Here is a 12,513-nt window from a genome sequence, read left to right on the forward strand (position 1 = left end):
TACTTTCTGGGTGACCAAGATTTTAGTGCTGATAATGCACATGGCCGCCTTCTAAAGGAAGAATTCTTCTCCTAGGAAAGACAGAGTAACACAGCTGTTGATAGGCTCACTGTTGTCTGTGGTTCACTAGGTATCAGCAGTCTCCTTTTGTTTGTTTGCTTCGTGAATGAACATGATTTTTTTGGCTCACCTTTCCCCCAAGCCGAATCATTAATTATTGTTCATATTAATTTGAAAAGCCAGAAAAAAAATAGCTTCATTGTGACCTTTAAAAATGTGTCTCCTGCTTTTGCCTGATTTCATGTGGGAACACCTGTTTTAATTTAGGTACCTTTAAATTGTGTATGGTGTTTTTGGAATCTACCTATTGGATAAAGCTCGAAATGAGTGAATGATTCTGGTTTTTTACTTCAGTTTTTTTCTCACATAGTTGAAGTTATACTGTATTCAATATTTTTAAATTGTTACCAATTACTTCAAGTCCCAATCTTGGTAATGGTTCACAAGTAGTTTCCCATGTCATTAAAATTTTCTTTTAAATATTTAGGTTATTTTGTTGGAGCACAACAGAGATTCCTTGTACCCATGAAGTATCCTCTTATTTTTTTTTTTTTAATTTTTTTTTTTGAGACGGAGTCTTGCTCTGTCCCCAGGCTGGAGTGCAGTGTCATGATCTCGGCTCACTGCAACCTCCACCACCACACCTGGCTAATTTTTGTATTTTTAGTAGAGACGGGGTTTCACCATGTTGGCCAGGCTGGTCTCGAACTACTGCCTCAGGTGATCTACTCGCCTCAGCCTCCCAACATTCTGGAATTACAGGCATGAGCCACCACGGCTGGCCTTTTTTTTTTTCTTTTTGAGACAGAGTCTGCTCTGTCACCCAGGCTGGAGTATAGTGGCATGATCTCTGCTCACTGCAATCTCCGCCTCCTGGTTTCAAATGATTCTCCTGCCTCAGCCTGCCGAGTAGCTGGGATGACAGGCGTGCACCACCATGCCTGGCTAATTTTTGTATTTTTAGTAGAAATGGGGTTTTACCATGTTGGCCAGGCTGGTCTCGAACTCCTGACCTCAGGTGATCCACCTGCCTCAACCTCTCAAAGTGCTGGGATTACAGGTGTGAGCCACCACACCCAGCTTAGTATCCTCTTGATACCAAAAAAGGCCTTCCAGCTTTTATACCGCAATCCACAGGAAGAAATACATCATACACTGTGATGCTGTACACACAAACTGACACATACACATTGCTGAAACAGAAGTTTCATGAGACAGTACTTCCCCTTTCTACATGATATGCACTCTGCTATATTCTTTTTTATTCATTTTTTAAATTAAAAAATGTTGGTCAAATATACCAGGTGAAATGAGTTATTTCTCAATGTTTCTGAGCTTCCAAACTGGGGCAAAAGAGAGTCCATACCTCTCTGCCTTTTCTGTTTTCCCACACTCCATTTGTCTTGGTCGGTTTTCTCTGAAAGCAGAGCCTGAGGTAAGGACCGGGATGCTGGTTGTTTACTTGGAAGGTGATTCCAGGAAACAAAAGTGCAGAAGTGAGAACAGGGAAGAAATGGGAAAGAAGGAAAAGCTAAAACAAAGTGTGTTGTTGCACTAGTTGCCATTGGGCAATTGGGGTTCAATCCTACTGGGGAACTTCTGGGGATGTTGGGTAGAATACACCTCAGAATGGTGCTTCCAAAGGATGGGAGGCTGGGAGGTTTATTCACTGACTCTCATTTTCCATTGGTTGAGGTATCCAACCCACTCCCCAGTGTGGCTGCAGAGAAATGGAGAGATGAAAGGTGGGCCCTGCTACGGACTATCATCACGAATGGCAGCCTCTACTTAGGCTCCACAGCACCATAAGCAAGCCAAGGGCCCATGATGTGGAGCCCAAAGGCAGCTGCTGCTTCCTCTGAGAAGGAAGGGGTGAACTCCAAGATTCCCTACCCAGAACACCATATCTTCCTTTTACCTAGACAGGCAATCTCGAGGTCTCATTTCCATGGCAGAGAGAAAGAACTTGAAGAACTGACTCTGCTAGGATTGGCCCTTAACCTATTAACACAGTTTAGAAAACTCTTCTATCAGCAGGGCCCGATGGCTCCTGCCTATAATCCCAGCACTTTGGGATGCCAAGGCAGGCAGATCACCTGAGCTCAGGAGTTAGAAACCAACCTGGCCAACGTGGCAAAACCTCGTCTCTACTAAAAATACAAAAATTAGTTGGGCATAGTGGTGAACGCCTATAGTCCCAGCTACTCAGGAGGCTGAGGCAGGAGAATCGCTTGAACCCAGAAGGCAGAGGTTGCATTAAGCCGAGATCAAGCCACTGCACTCTAGCCTGAGCAACAGAGCAAAACTTTGTCTCAAAAAAAAAAAAAAAAAAGAAAAGAAAATTATTCTTTCTCAACAAAGCTGTTTTCCTGCCGTGGATTCAGACAGAAATTCAGACAGAAATCTAATTCCAGCTGAGGGTAGAAATATCTTCTACCCCTCCCTTCCACTTATGCCCTTTGTTGCCTCAGTGAGTGGGGGGATTTGAAAATATGTAAATAACTCTAAACCTAGTTCCAAACTGTTCTCTCTCTTGCTTTAACTGGAACTTCTATGTATTTGTAAAATAAGATGGATATATCATAATTTATTTAACTACTTTCCTAATGTTGGACATTGAGTTTGTTTTCATTTTTTTGGTATCATACGTAATGTTATAGTAAACATCACTGTGCATAATTCTTTGTTTGGGTCTCATTTTACCAAGATAGACACCTCAGAGTGAAAATAGAAAGCTAAAGTTACAAAAACTATAAAAACTTTTAATCTATGTTGACCAATTGCTCTACAAAATGTGTAGATGTAACCAATTTACCCTCCCACCAGTCATGTGTACATATTGGGCAATCTCAAAAACATTTTAAAAAAATTCTCAATGTTGAAAAATTTAAAAACTTAAAAAAGCATAAATCATCATCGTAATAAATAACCCATAATCCTGGCCCGGCGCAGTGGCTCACGCCTATAATCCCAGCACTTTGGGAGGCCGAGGAGGGAGATCACAAGGTCAGGAGATGGAGACCATCCTGGCTAATATGATGAAACCCCGTCTCTACTAAAAATACAAAAAATTAGCTGGGTGTGGTGGCGGGTGCCTGAAGTCCCTGCTACTCAGGAGGCTGAGGCAGAATGGTGTGAACCCAGGAGGCAGAGCTTGCAGTTAATTGAGATCACATCACTGCACTCCAGCTTGGGCAACAGAACAAGACTCCATCTCAAAAAAAAAAAACGAAAAACAAAACAAAACAAAAAAACATAATCCTGAGACAGGCACTATCAACATTTTAATGTATTACATAGCCGTATTCATTCATATATAATGTATATGTCTAATTTAATAACAAAATAGACATACCACATACAGAGTTTTATATTCTTCTCATTTAATATTATACTCTATTTTTTCAGAAAGATAATTTTAAATGGTTGCAAAATGTTTCATCTGTGTCAGTTAGGACTTGTGTTTGGCTGCTATTAACAGAGTTTGACTAGCATAAGCATATAATGGTTTATTATTTTTTTCTCATATAATGAGACATCTGGAAGGAGGCAGTTGTTGGCTTTGTTACAGTGGTTCAAGAATGTCAGAATTGCAGTCACTACAATTCTCCTGGCTTTTCTCTCATGGTCCCCAAATGACTTCTGGAGTTTCAGCCATCATATCAGTGATCAAGGCAGCTGGATCCAGGCAATTGGAAGTCCCACCCAAGGACTTCTGCTCTTATCTCATTGGTCATCTTTGTCTGAGAGGAAAGCTGTGAAATATGGTATTGTTAATAAGCACGTTGCTGGCTCCAATAATATAGAGTCTTGTTAACAACAAAGAAGAGGAGAATGGAGATTGAGCAACCAGCAAGCAGTCTCAGCCACACCATCAAAAGGAGGTAATATATTTATTTAACCAATCCCATATGGAGGGGTTTTAAGTTTTTTCTAATGTTCACCATTTTACCAATTAACATGATCAGCATCTCTGCACAAATATCTTTGCATCTTTTATTATTTCCTTATGATAAATTCCCAGATGGAATTAATAAATCAAATCATAGATTGCGAAATTGCTTTCCAGAAAGGTTCTACCAATTTACATTCTCACCAGCAACATATAAAACTGTTGGGCAGTCTTTCTGAGAGTCATTTATTGAACACTTGCTTTCTGTTCAACTCCAGATGGTCCCTTGTGATTCTTTTTTGAATATTAATATCATTCACAAATATTAGAAAATGCAATCAATCCTTAAATAGAATATGTCAAAATGGCAATTGCTGAGCACTATGTCTTTTATTTAATTAAATATACACCAAAAAATATTTCTCAGAGAATGAGCCTGCAAGGTGACAGGCACATTTTGGACTCATATTTTCTTTTATTCTGACATTTGAAGAAGTCAGTCAATGTTTTGATACCAATAATGTTTTGATACCAATAATGACAGGGGACCACAGGAGAAAAGATGACAAGAAAGACCTATCTGAGAACCCAATAACATACCTAAATCAATTTAAGATCTTTAAAGTTTAATATTAGAAGCTGTTATGGAAGATATGAATCTTAACACAACTATAGCTATTCTGCAAACCAATGCAATTTTAGCAAAGTTTGGGAACCCCATCTATTGAGTTGCATTCTAATGGAACTAATGTTAATAGAAACAATGTACGGCTAAATCATGGAGCTGGTTTCCTCCACAGTTCCAAGCAAGAGTCAAATTTTGAGATATTTAGAGGTGTATACAGTTAGTATGCTCTTGAAAATTTATACTTTAAATAAATTTCTGGTAAATTAAATAGAAAATTTCAGTATATTTGTGGAACTCAACTGAAAATAACTCACAGTAGCCCCTGTTCAGTTAATGTAGTAGAATTAAAAAGTGATAGCAGGAAATGCTTTAGTAAAGAAGACCACTTTTTACACAAGAATAATCACCTGATAATTTGTGTCTTACGAGTTCGGTTCTGGACATCAAGTTTCTTTAAAACCAAGCAGGGCTTTAAGTTCTGTCAAAATTTCAACGAGCACTAGCTTTCCTTACCCAATCAAAGATGACAACCACTGGAAAAAGTTATCATTGCATGTGTGTTTTTAGAATTTAGAGTCTGTGTTACTACATAGTGCTATGCATGGCCATCTGGGTCCCCAGAACATCATCACACACACAACTATTTTATGTGGAATGTAGCTTGACACTCTAGAGCAGATTTTACAGACCAAGTCTCCAGCCCAGAGAGCAGGGGCCATCAATTGTTCAGGAGGGAACAGTCTAATAGTACAGAGTTGCTTCCCACCTCCCTGTGGCCCAAGCATTTCCAGAGTTTAACACTAGACCTGCTGGCAGGGCATGGTGGCTCACACCTGTAATCCCAGCACTTTGGGAGGCTGAGATGGGTGGATCATCTAAGGTCAGGAGTTCAAGACTAGCCTGGCCAACATGGTGAAACCCTGTCTCCACTAAAAATACAAAAAATTAGCCAGGGATGGTGGTGCACACCTGTAATCCCAGCTACTTGGGAGGCTGAGACAGGAGAATCACTTGAACCCAGGAGGTGGAGATTGCAGTGAGCCGAGATCGTGCCATTGCACTCCAGCCTGGGTGACGGAGCAAGACGCCATCTCAAAAAAAAAAAAACAAAAAAACCCCCAAAACCTGGACCTGCTAATAAGGTTTGATTAGTGTCCTCACCCAAATCTCCTCATCTCAGTTGTTATTCCCATAATCCTCACGTGTCAAGGGCAGGACCTGGTGGGAGGTGATTGGATCATGAGGGTAGTTCCTCAATGATGTTCTTGTGATAGTGAGTTCTCGTAAGATTTGATCCTTTCATAAGTGTTTAACAGTTTTCTCTCTCTCTCTCCTCTCTTCTCTCCCCCTCCTCTCTCTCTCTCTCTCTCGCCTGCCACCATGTAAGAAGTGCCTGTTTCCCATTCTGCCCGATTTTAAGTTTCCTGAGGCCCCCCCAGCCATGCAGAACTGTGAGTCAGTTAAATTTATTTTCTTTATAAATTACCCAATCTCAGGTAGTATCTTTATAGCAGTGTGAAAATGGACTAATACACCTTCATAGAATGGGAAGTCAATAAATACTTGTTTTACTATGGTACAACCCAAATACAGTTTATCTCCAAGTGATAGGATTATATGTGACTTTTATTCATTTTTGCTTTTCTGTGTTTTGTTAATTTCCCTCAAAGGTATATCTGGAGTATTTGTAACTAGGTAAAATAAAACAATTGTTTTTTCTAATGGCTGTGCACATAGCTGTACATTTGGAATATTCAAGATTATGGTTCCTAGAAAATTTCTGCTGACTGTTGAAGTAGAAAAGTTAGAATACATTGTATCATAGTGAGTTGAGCATTGTTATTAAATATATTTAAACATTTGATATTTTATATTTTACATTAAATGTAACCCTTGAATTCAACTTTTGTTTCTAAGTATATATTAGGTAATAAAGAGAGACTGAAAGAAAATTAGTAAATGAATCAATCAATTGAACTGTAATTCCCTGCTTGAAGTATATCTTTGAGTTCCTTAAAACTGTCAATAAGGATGACAATAATATGTAAATTCTATAGTCTTGTATTTTTTACTAACACTTTATTTATATAATTAACAATTCAGAATGTCAGATTAGTTGTTTCAGTATTTGTGATTTTTCTGTTAAGTATTTACTTTTATCAATATCTAAGAAAATTATATGAAAAACTCTGATAGATTCTCCTATTAAACTGAACAATTGCATATGGTTTAAACATTTTTCATGGCTTAGTTATAATATATTTAAATTCAGCTAAAATGAAATAAGCTTATATATGCAATCATGGTGTGCTGTAAATTCCTCTATCATTTTGTCTCTACTCAATATTTCATTTTAATTTATTATTATTAGCTAACATTTGTCATATGTTTACTATATACCAAGCAGCATGCAGTTGTTTTCTTTTTTTTGAGATGGAGTGTCGCTCTGTCGCCCAGGCTGGAGTGCAGTGGCCCGATCTCAGCTCACTGCAAGCTCCGCCTCCCAGGTTTACGCCATTCTCCTGCCTCAGCCTCCCGAGTAGCTGGGACTACAGGCGCCCGCCACCTCGCCCGGCTAGTTTTTTGTATTTTTTTTAGTAGAGACGGGGTTTCACCATGTTAGCCAGGATGGTCTCAATCTGCTGACCTCGTGATCCACCCGTCTCAGCCTCCCAAAGTGCTGAGATTACAGGCTTGAGCCACCGCGCCCGGCCCAGTTGTTTTCATATACTATCTCATGTAGTTCTTATAATATTTCTATGATATATATTATTATCTCTGCCTTAAGAAACTGAAGCACAAAGATAGAAATGACGCATCCAATATTACACAGCTAGTTGTTCAAATGGCAATGTCAGAATTTGGACCCAAGTCCATACATACCCTAATTCAGATTTTAATCACTATGTTCTACTATTTCCCAAGTGATTTTGTATGTCTGTTTTCACACTAAGCTCATTAATAGCAAGGATTGTGTCTTCCTCTGCAGCTTTGGTGCCTGGCCCACAGGAAGGTTTCAGTAAATATTGAAATAAACTGAACTTATATTCAACTTTGGTGTCTAACTTAGGAAAAACAACAAGAGTTCTACAAAACTATTCCTTCATAAGTAATTTGCAGTTGTAGCTCACCTGATTTTTTTCCTGCTTTAAGCTAGTTTAAGAACTTATTTCCTAACCCTGTGAGGAGGTGGATGAAAGATACGAACAGTTTATCACAAGAGGAGACTCTTAGCATATGAAAAGATGTTCAACTTTACAAATAGTAAAAGAAATGTAAATTAAAACTACAATGAGGCCAGCCTGGGTGGCTCACACCTGTAATCTCAGCACTTTGGGAAGCTGATGCGGGTGGATCATCTGAGGTCAGCAGTTCAAGATCAGCCTGGACAACATGGCGAAACCCCATCTCTACTAAAAATACAAAAATTAGCCAGGTGTGGTGGTGCGTGCCTGTAATCCCAGCTACCAGTTGGGGCTGAAGCAGGAGAATTGCTTGAACCCGGGAGGCGGAAGTTGCTGTGAGCAGAGATTGCGCCACTGCACTCCAGCCTGGCAACAGAACGAGGCTCCATCTAAAAAAACCAAACCAAACAAAAAACTACAATGAGATAAGATTTCATAACAATCATAGTGACAGAAAGTAAAAAGTTTGGCAATGCCATTGATGAAGTTGTAAAATAACACATAGTATTCTCATACATTTTGGTGGCAATGCAGAACGATACAACCGCACTGAAAGAAATTCATCAAAAACTAGCAAAGTATTTTTTTACCCTTTGATTCACAAATTCAACTTTTAAGAATTTACCCTAGGAGACTTCAGCTTCAAATTTACCCTTCAGTACATGCTCTGGGGTAATGAACTGGACTCTTTAAGCATTTCTCCTCAACAGAGAGCACGATGTTCATTAACCTTTGTCAGTAGAGGGCACTGGAGGGACATTGCAGGAGAAATGGGGGCAATTTCTAGTTCTGGTAAGCTGCATTTTGCTTTTACTTCCCCTACTGCACAGCCTGTCAGTGGGGCAATGGCTGGGGTGGGAGTGGAGGCAGTAGAAGGACAATGGTGGAATCAGGTGGTACCTGAGTGCTTGGTCCCTTAGCAACCTCCAATTCCCTGCCTAGGCCTAATGACCAGCTTGCTGTGGGCCTCCTGGTGGGTACACTAAGTGGCTCCATGTGGGTCCCTGACCATCTCTGTGTACCTGTGTGCCTGAGGTTGTTTCCTGCTATGGCAAACTTTGGACCAGAGAACCCAGCAAATGCTGGGCTATCTAGTAGGCTGCAACCACACCTTCTTCAACTAGGTTTTAACCTCATTAGGAAGGTGGGGGTTTCCTTTCCAGCTCTGTGCTGCCTTTGGCACTCTCCCTAGGCCCTTCTTTTTTTTTTTTTTTTTTTTTTTAAGATGGAGTCTGGCTCTATTGCCCAGGCTGGAGTGCAGTGGCACAATCTCAGCTCACTACAACGTCCGCCTCCCGGGTTCAAGTGATTCTCCTGCCTCAGCCCCCCAAGTAGCTGGGATAACAGGTGCCCGCCACCACACCCGGTGAATTTTTGTATTTTTAGTAGAGATGGGGTTTCACCATGTTGGCCAGGCTGGTCTCAAACTCCTGACCTCAGGTGATCCGACTGCCTCAGCCTCCCAAAGTGCTGGGATTACATGTGTTAGCCACTGTGCCTGGCTGACCCTAGGGCATTCTTTAGAACAGGGGTTGGCAAACTGTGTTCAAACCCCACAGTTTTCTGGCCAAATCCACCTCCCTACCTGTTTTGTAAATAAAATGTTATTGAAATGCAGCCAGGTCCATTTATTTATGTGTTGTCTATACAGCATTGAATGGTTATGACAGAGAAAGTATGGCCTAGAAAGCCTAATATAGGCCAGGCGCGGTGGCTCAAGCCTGTAATCCCAGCACTTTGGGAGGCCGAGACGGGTGGATCACGAGGTCAGGAGATCGAGACCATCCTGGCGAACACAGTGAAACCCCGTCTCTACTAAAACTACAAAAAAAAAACCTAGCCGGGTGAGGTGGTGGGCGCCTGTAGTCCCAGTTACTTGGGAGGCTGAGGCAGGAGAATGGCGGGAACCCGGGAGGCGGAGCTTGCAGTGAGCTGAGATCCAGCCACTGCACTCCAGCCTGGGCAACAGAGCGAGACTCCGTCTCAAAAAAAAAAAAAAAAAAAGAAAGCCTAATATGTTCACTATCTGTTCCATTATAAAGAAGTTTGCCAGCCCAACTTTAGAGTTCTCTTTACATCTTTATATTATTGTATCATAGCTTAATAACTTAATATTAAATCTCTCCTATTTTAATTACTGCATGGTCTCTGTGTCCAGACTGATACTACCTCTAACAATACAAAAATACCTACACAGCATCACTTGCAGTTGAAAAGGTATATAAACAACCTAAAATCCCTGGCATGGAGATTGGTTTAATAAACTATGATATCAACACAATAGAGTGCTCTGCAGCTAGGGAAATGAATTAGGAGATCTCTATGAACTGATACGGGGTGATTTTCAGGGTACGTGATCAAGTAAAAAAAAAAAAAAATACAAAAGAATATATAGGGTATGCCATATGAGTAAGAAAGCTTATTTCTTAAAGAAAAACAAACAAAAAACCAAAAAACATAGGAATGGCTGAGCAGGCATGGTGGCTCACGCCTGTAATCCCAGCACTTTGGGAGGCTGAGGCAGGTGGATCATGAGGTCAGGAGTTTGAGACCAGCCTGACCAAAATGGTGAAACCCCATCTCTACTAAAAACACAAAAATTAGCCAGGTGTGGTAGCACACACCTGTAATCCCAGCTACTCAGGAGGCTGAGGCAGAAGAATTACTGGAACCCGGGAGGCGAGGTTGCAGTGAGCAGAGACCGTGCCACTGCACTTCAGCCTGGGTGACAGAGTGAGACTCCATTTCAAATAAATAAATAAATAAATAAATAAATAAAATGAATAAATAAATAAACCATAGGAAATATGTACTAGAAATTAATATATTATTATCCGTAGATGGTGGATAAGAATAGAATGAAAGGAAGAGAAGAGGAATTGATACTTCTATGAGTATATATTTTATATAGTTTTTATTTTAAAACCATATTAATGCTCTATAAATTCAAAAATAATATTAAATAAAAACAAGTATGAGAAAAAAATGCAAATTGAATGCAAACAGAAACCAATTACTATATTTCAAATGAATAGCACATCTACATGGAAAATAAAATAATTCAAGTAACATTTGAATACGATACTTTGGCTAACTATCTTCAGTCAAGAAACAAACAAAAAAAGTAATAAAAACACTTAAACTTTGTTTACTAGGTTTTTTGTAGACCATAGTTACAGCAATTCTAAAACTATTTTGTGTATTGTAGAACTAAGCAAACAGGTACATACATAATGCGTTGGGAGCCAGGGTTCTCACTGTGGGAGAAGGCAGATACAAATACAAAATGAGTGAAGACAAAAAAGAATCTAACTTGTTGCACTGGAATTGGAATACTCTACACAGACAGACAGATAGACAGATATTTCCTAGCTCTGTCTTCTAAAAGAATCTAGAAGCAGTAATACGCAATAGCAATGAGCAACTAGTAACCAGATCTTGGTTTTTAAATACCACTCACACTAAAAGGAGTGAGGGCTTCTTGGAAAAATGCTGATTCCAGGGCTGGAGCAGTTAAAGTACAAGATGAGCCTGAAACATCATGTGCCAGAAAATAAGAAAGTGTTCAAAAAATTAAGAGAATCTGTCAAAAGACTATGGAAACTGCCCTTGAAGGGGCTTCTACTGGGAAAACTGGGAAAATATGAGCATCAAATAAACAATGATATTAATAGATTTTAGTCTATTAAGTTAAATATCTATTTATAGACTTAAAAATACACGCTAAAACTATAAAACTTTTTTTTTTTTTTTGAGATGAGGTCTCATTGTGTCACCCAGGCTGGAGTGCAGAGGCACCATCATTGCTCACTGCAGCTACACTGCAGCTCCAAACCCGGGGCTCAAGCCATCTTCTCACCTCAGCCTCCCAAGTAGCTGCTACCACAGACGTGCCACCATGGCCGGCTAATTTTTATTTTTCTTGTAGAGACAGAGTCTCGCTATGTTGCCCAGGCTGGTCTTGAATGCATGGGCTCAAGCAATTCTCCCAGTTTGGTCTCCCATAGTGCTGAGATAACAGGCATGAGCCACCACACCTGGTCTATAAAACTTCTAACAGAAAACAGAAGAAAACCTTTGTGATATTGAATAGACAAAGATTTCTCATATAGGACAAAAAAGGAAAAGAATACAAACAACTATATGTGATCCTGGATTTTAAAAAAAAAAGCTATAAAGGACAACATTGGGACAATTTGAAAATTTGAATATAGGCTGGGCATGGTGGCTCATGCCTGTAATCTCAGCACTTTGGGAGGTTGAGGCAGGTGGAACACCTGAGGTCAGGGGTTCAAGACCAGCCTGACCAACATGATGAAACCCCGTCTCTACTAAAAATATAAAAAATTAGCTGGGCGTGGTGGCAGGTGCCTGTAATCCCAGCTACTTGGGAGGCTGAGGCTGGAGAATTGCTTGAACCTGGGAGGTAGAGGTTGCAGTTAGCTGAGATCATGTCATTGCACTCCAGCCTGGGCGACAGCGTGAGACTTCCTCTCAAAAAACAAAAGAAAAGAGGGAGGCAGAGAGAGAGAGAAAGAGAGAGAGAGAGAGAGAGAAGAAAGAAAGAAAATTTGAATATAAACTGTAGATCACTGTTAAATTTTGAATTTGATTATTTTACTGTGGATATGTAAAAGAATGTCTTTGCTATTAGGAAACTCATGCCAATGTATCTAATGGATAAAGGATCGATGTCTGGGAACTTATTCTCAAATGTTTCCACCAAAACTACTTCTATTACTACTACT

At 39.9% G+C, this 12,513-nt stretch overlaps 1 long non-coding RNA gene across 1 annotated transcript in view; it reads left to right on the plus strand.

Moving 5' to 3' along the window:
• The window catches only part of LOC144339041 (uncharacterized), a 106,276-nt gene that overhangs the window by 83,555 nt on the left and 10,208 nt on the right, over window positions 1-12,513 (plus strand). The window contains exons 2-4 of the long non-coding RNA XR_013413602.1: window positions 3,596-3,944; window positions 5,968-6,031; window positions 7,570-7,689. This is a non-coding gene — a long non-coding RNA (uncharacterized LOC144339041). The remainder of the gene's footprint in view (window positions 1-3,595; window positions 3,945-5,967; window positions 6,032-7,569; window positions 7,690-12,513) is intronic.

The sequence above is a fragment of the Macaca mulatta genome, chromosome 2, assembly GCF_049350105.2.
Source record: "Macaca mulatta isolate MMU2019108-1 chromosome 2, T2T-MMU8v2.0, whole genome shotgun sequence".
NCBI classification, from domain to species: Eukaryota; Metazoa; Chordata; class Mammalia; order Primates; family Cercopithecidae; genus Macaca; species Macaca mulatta.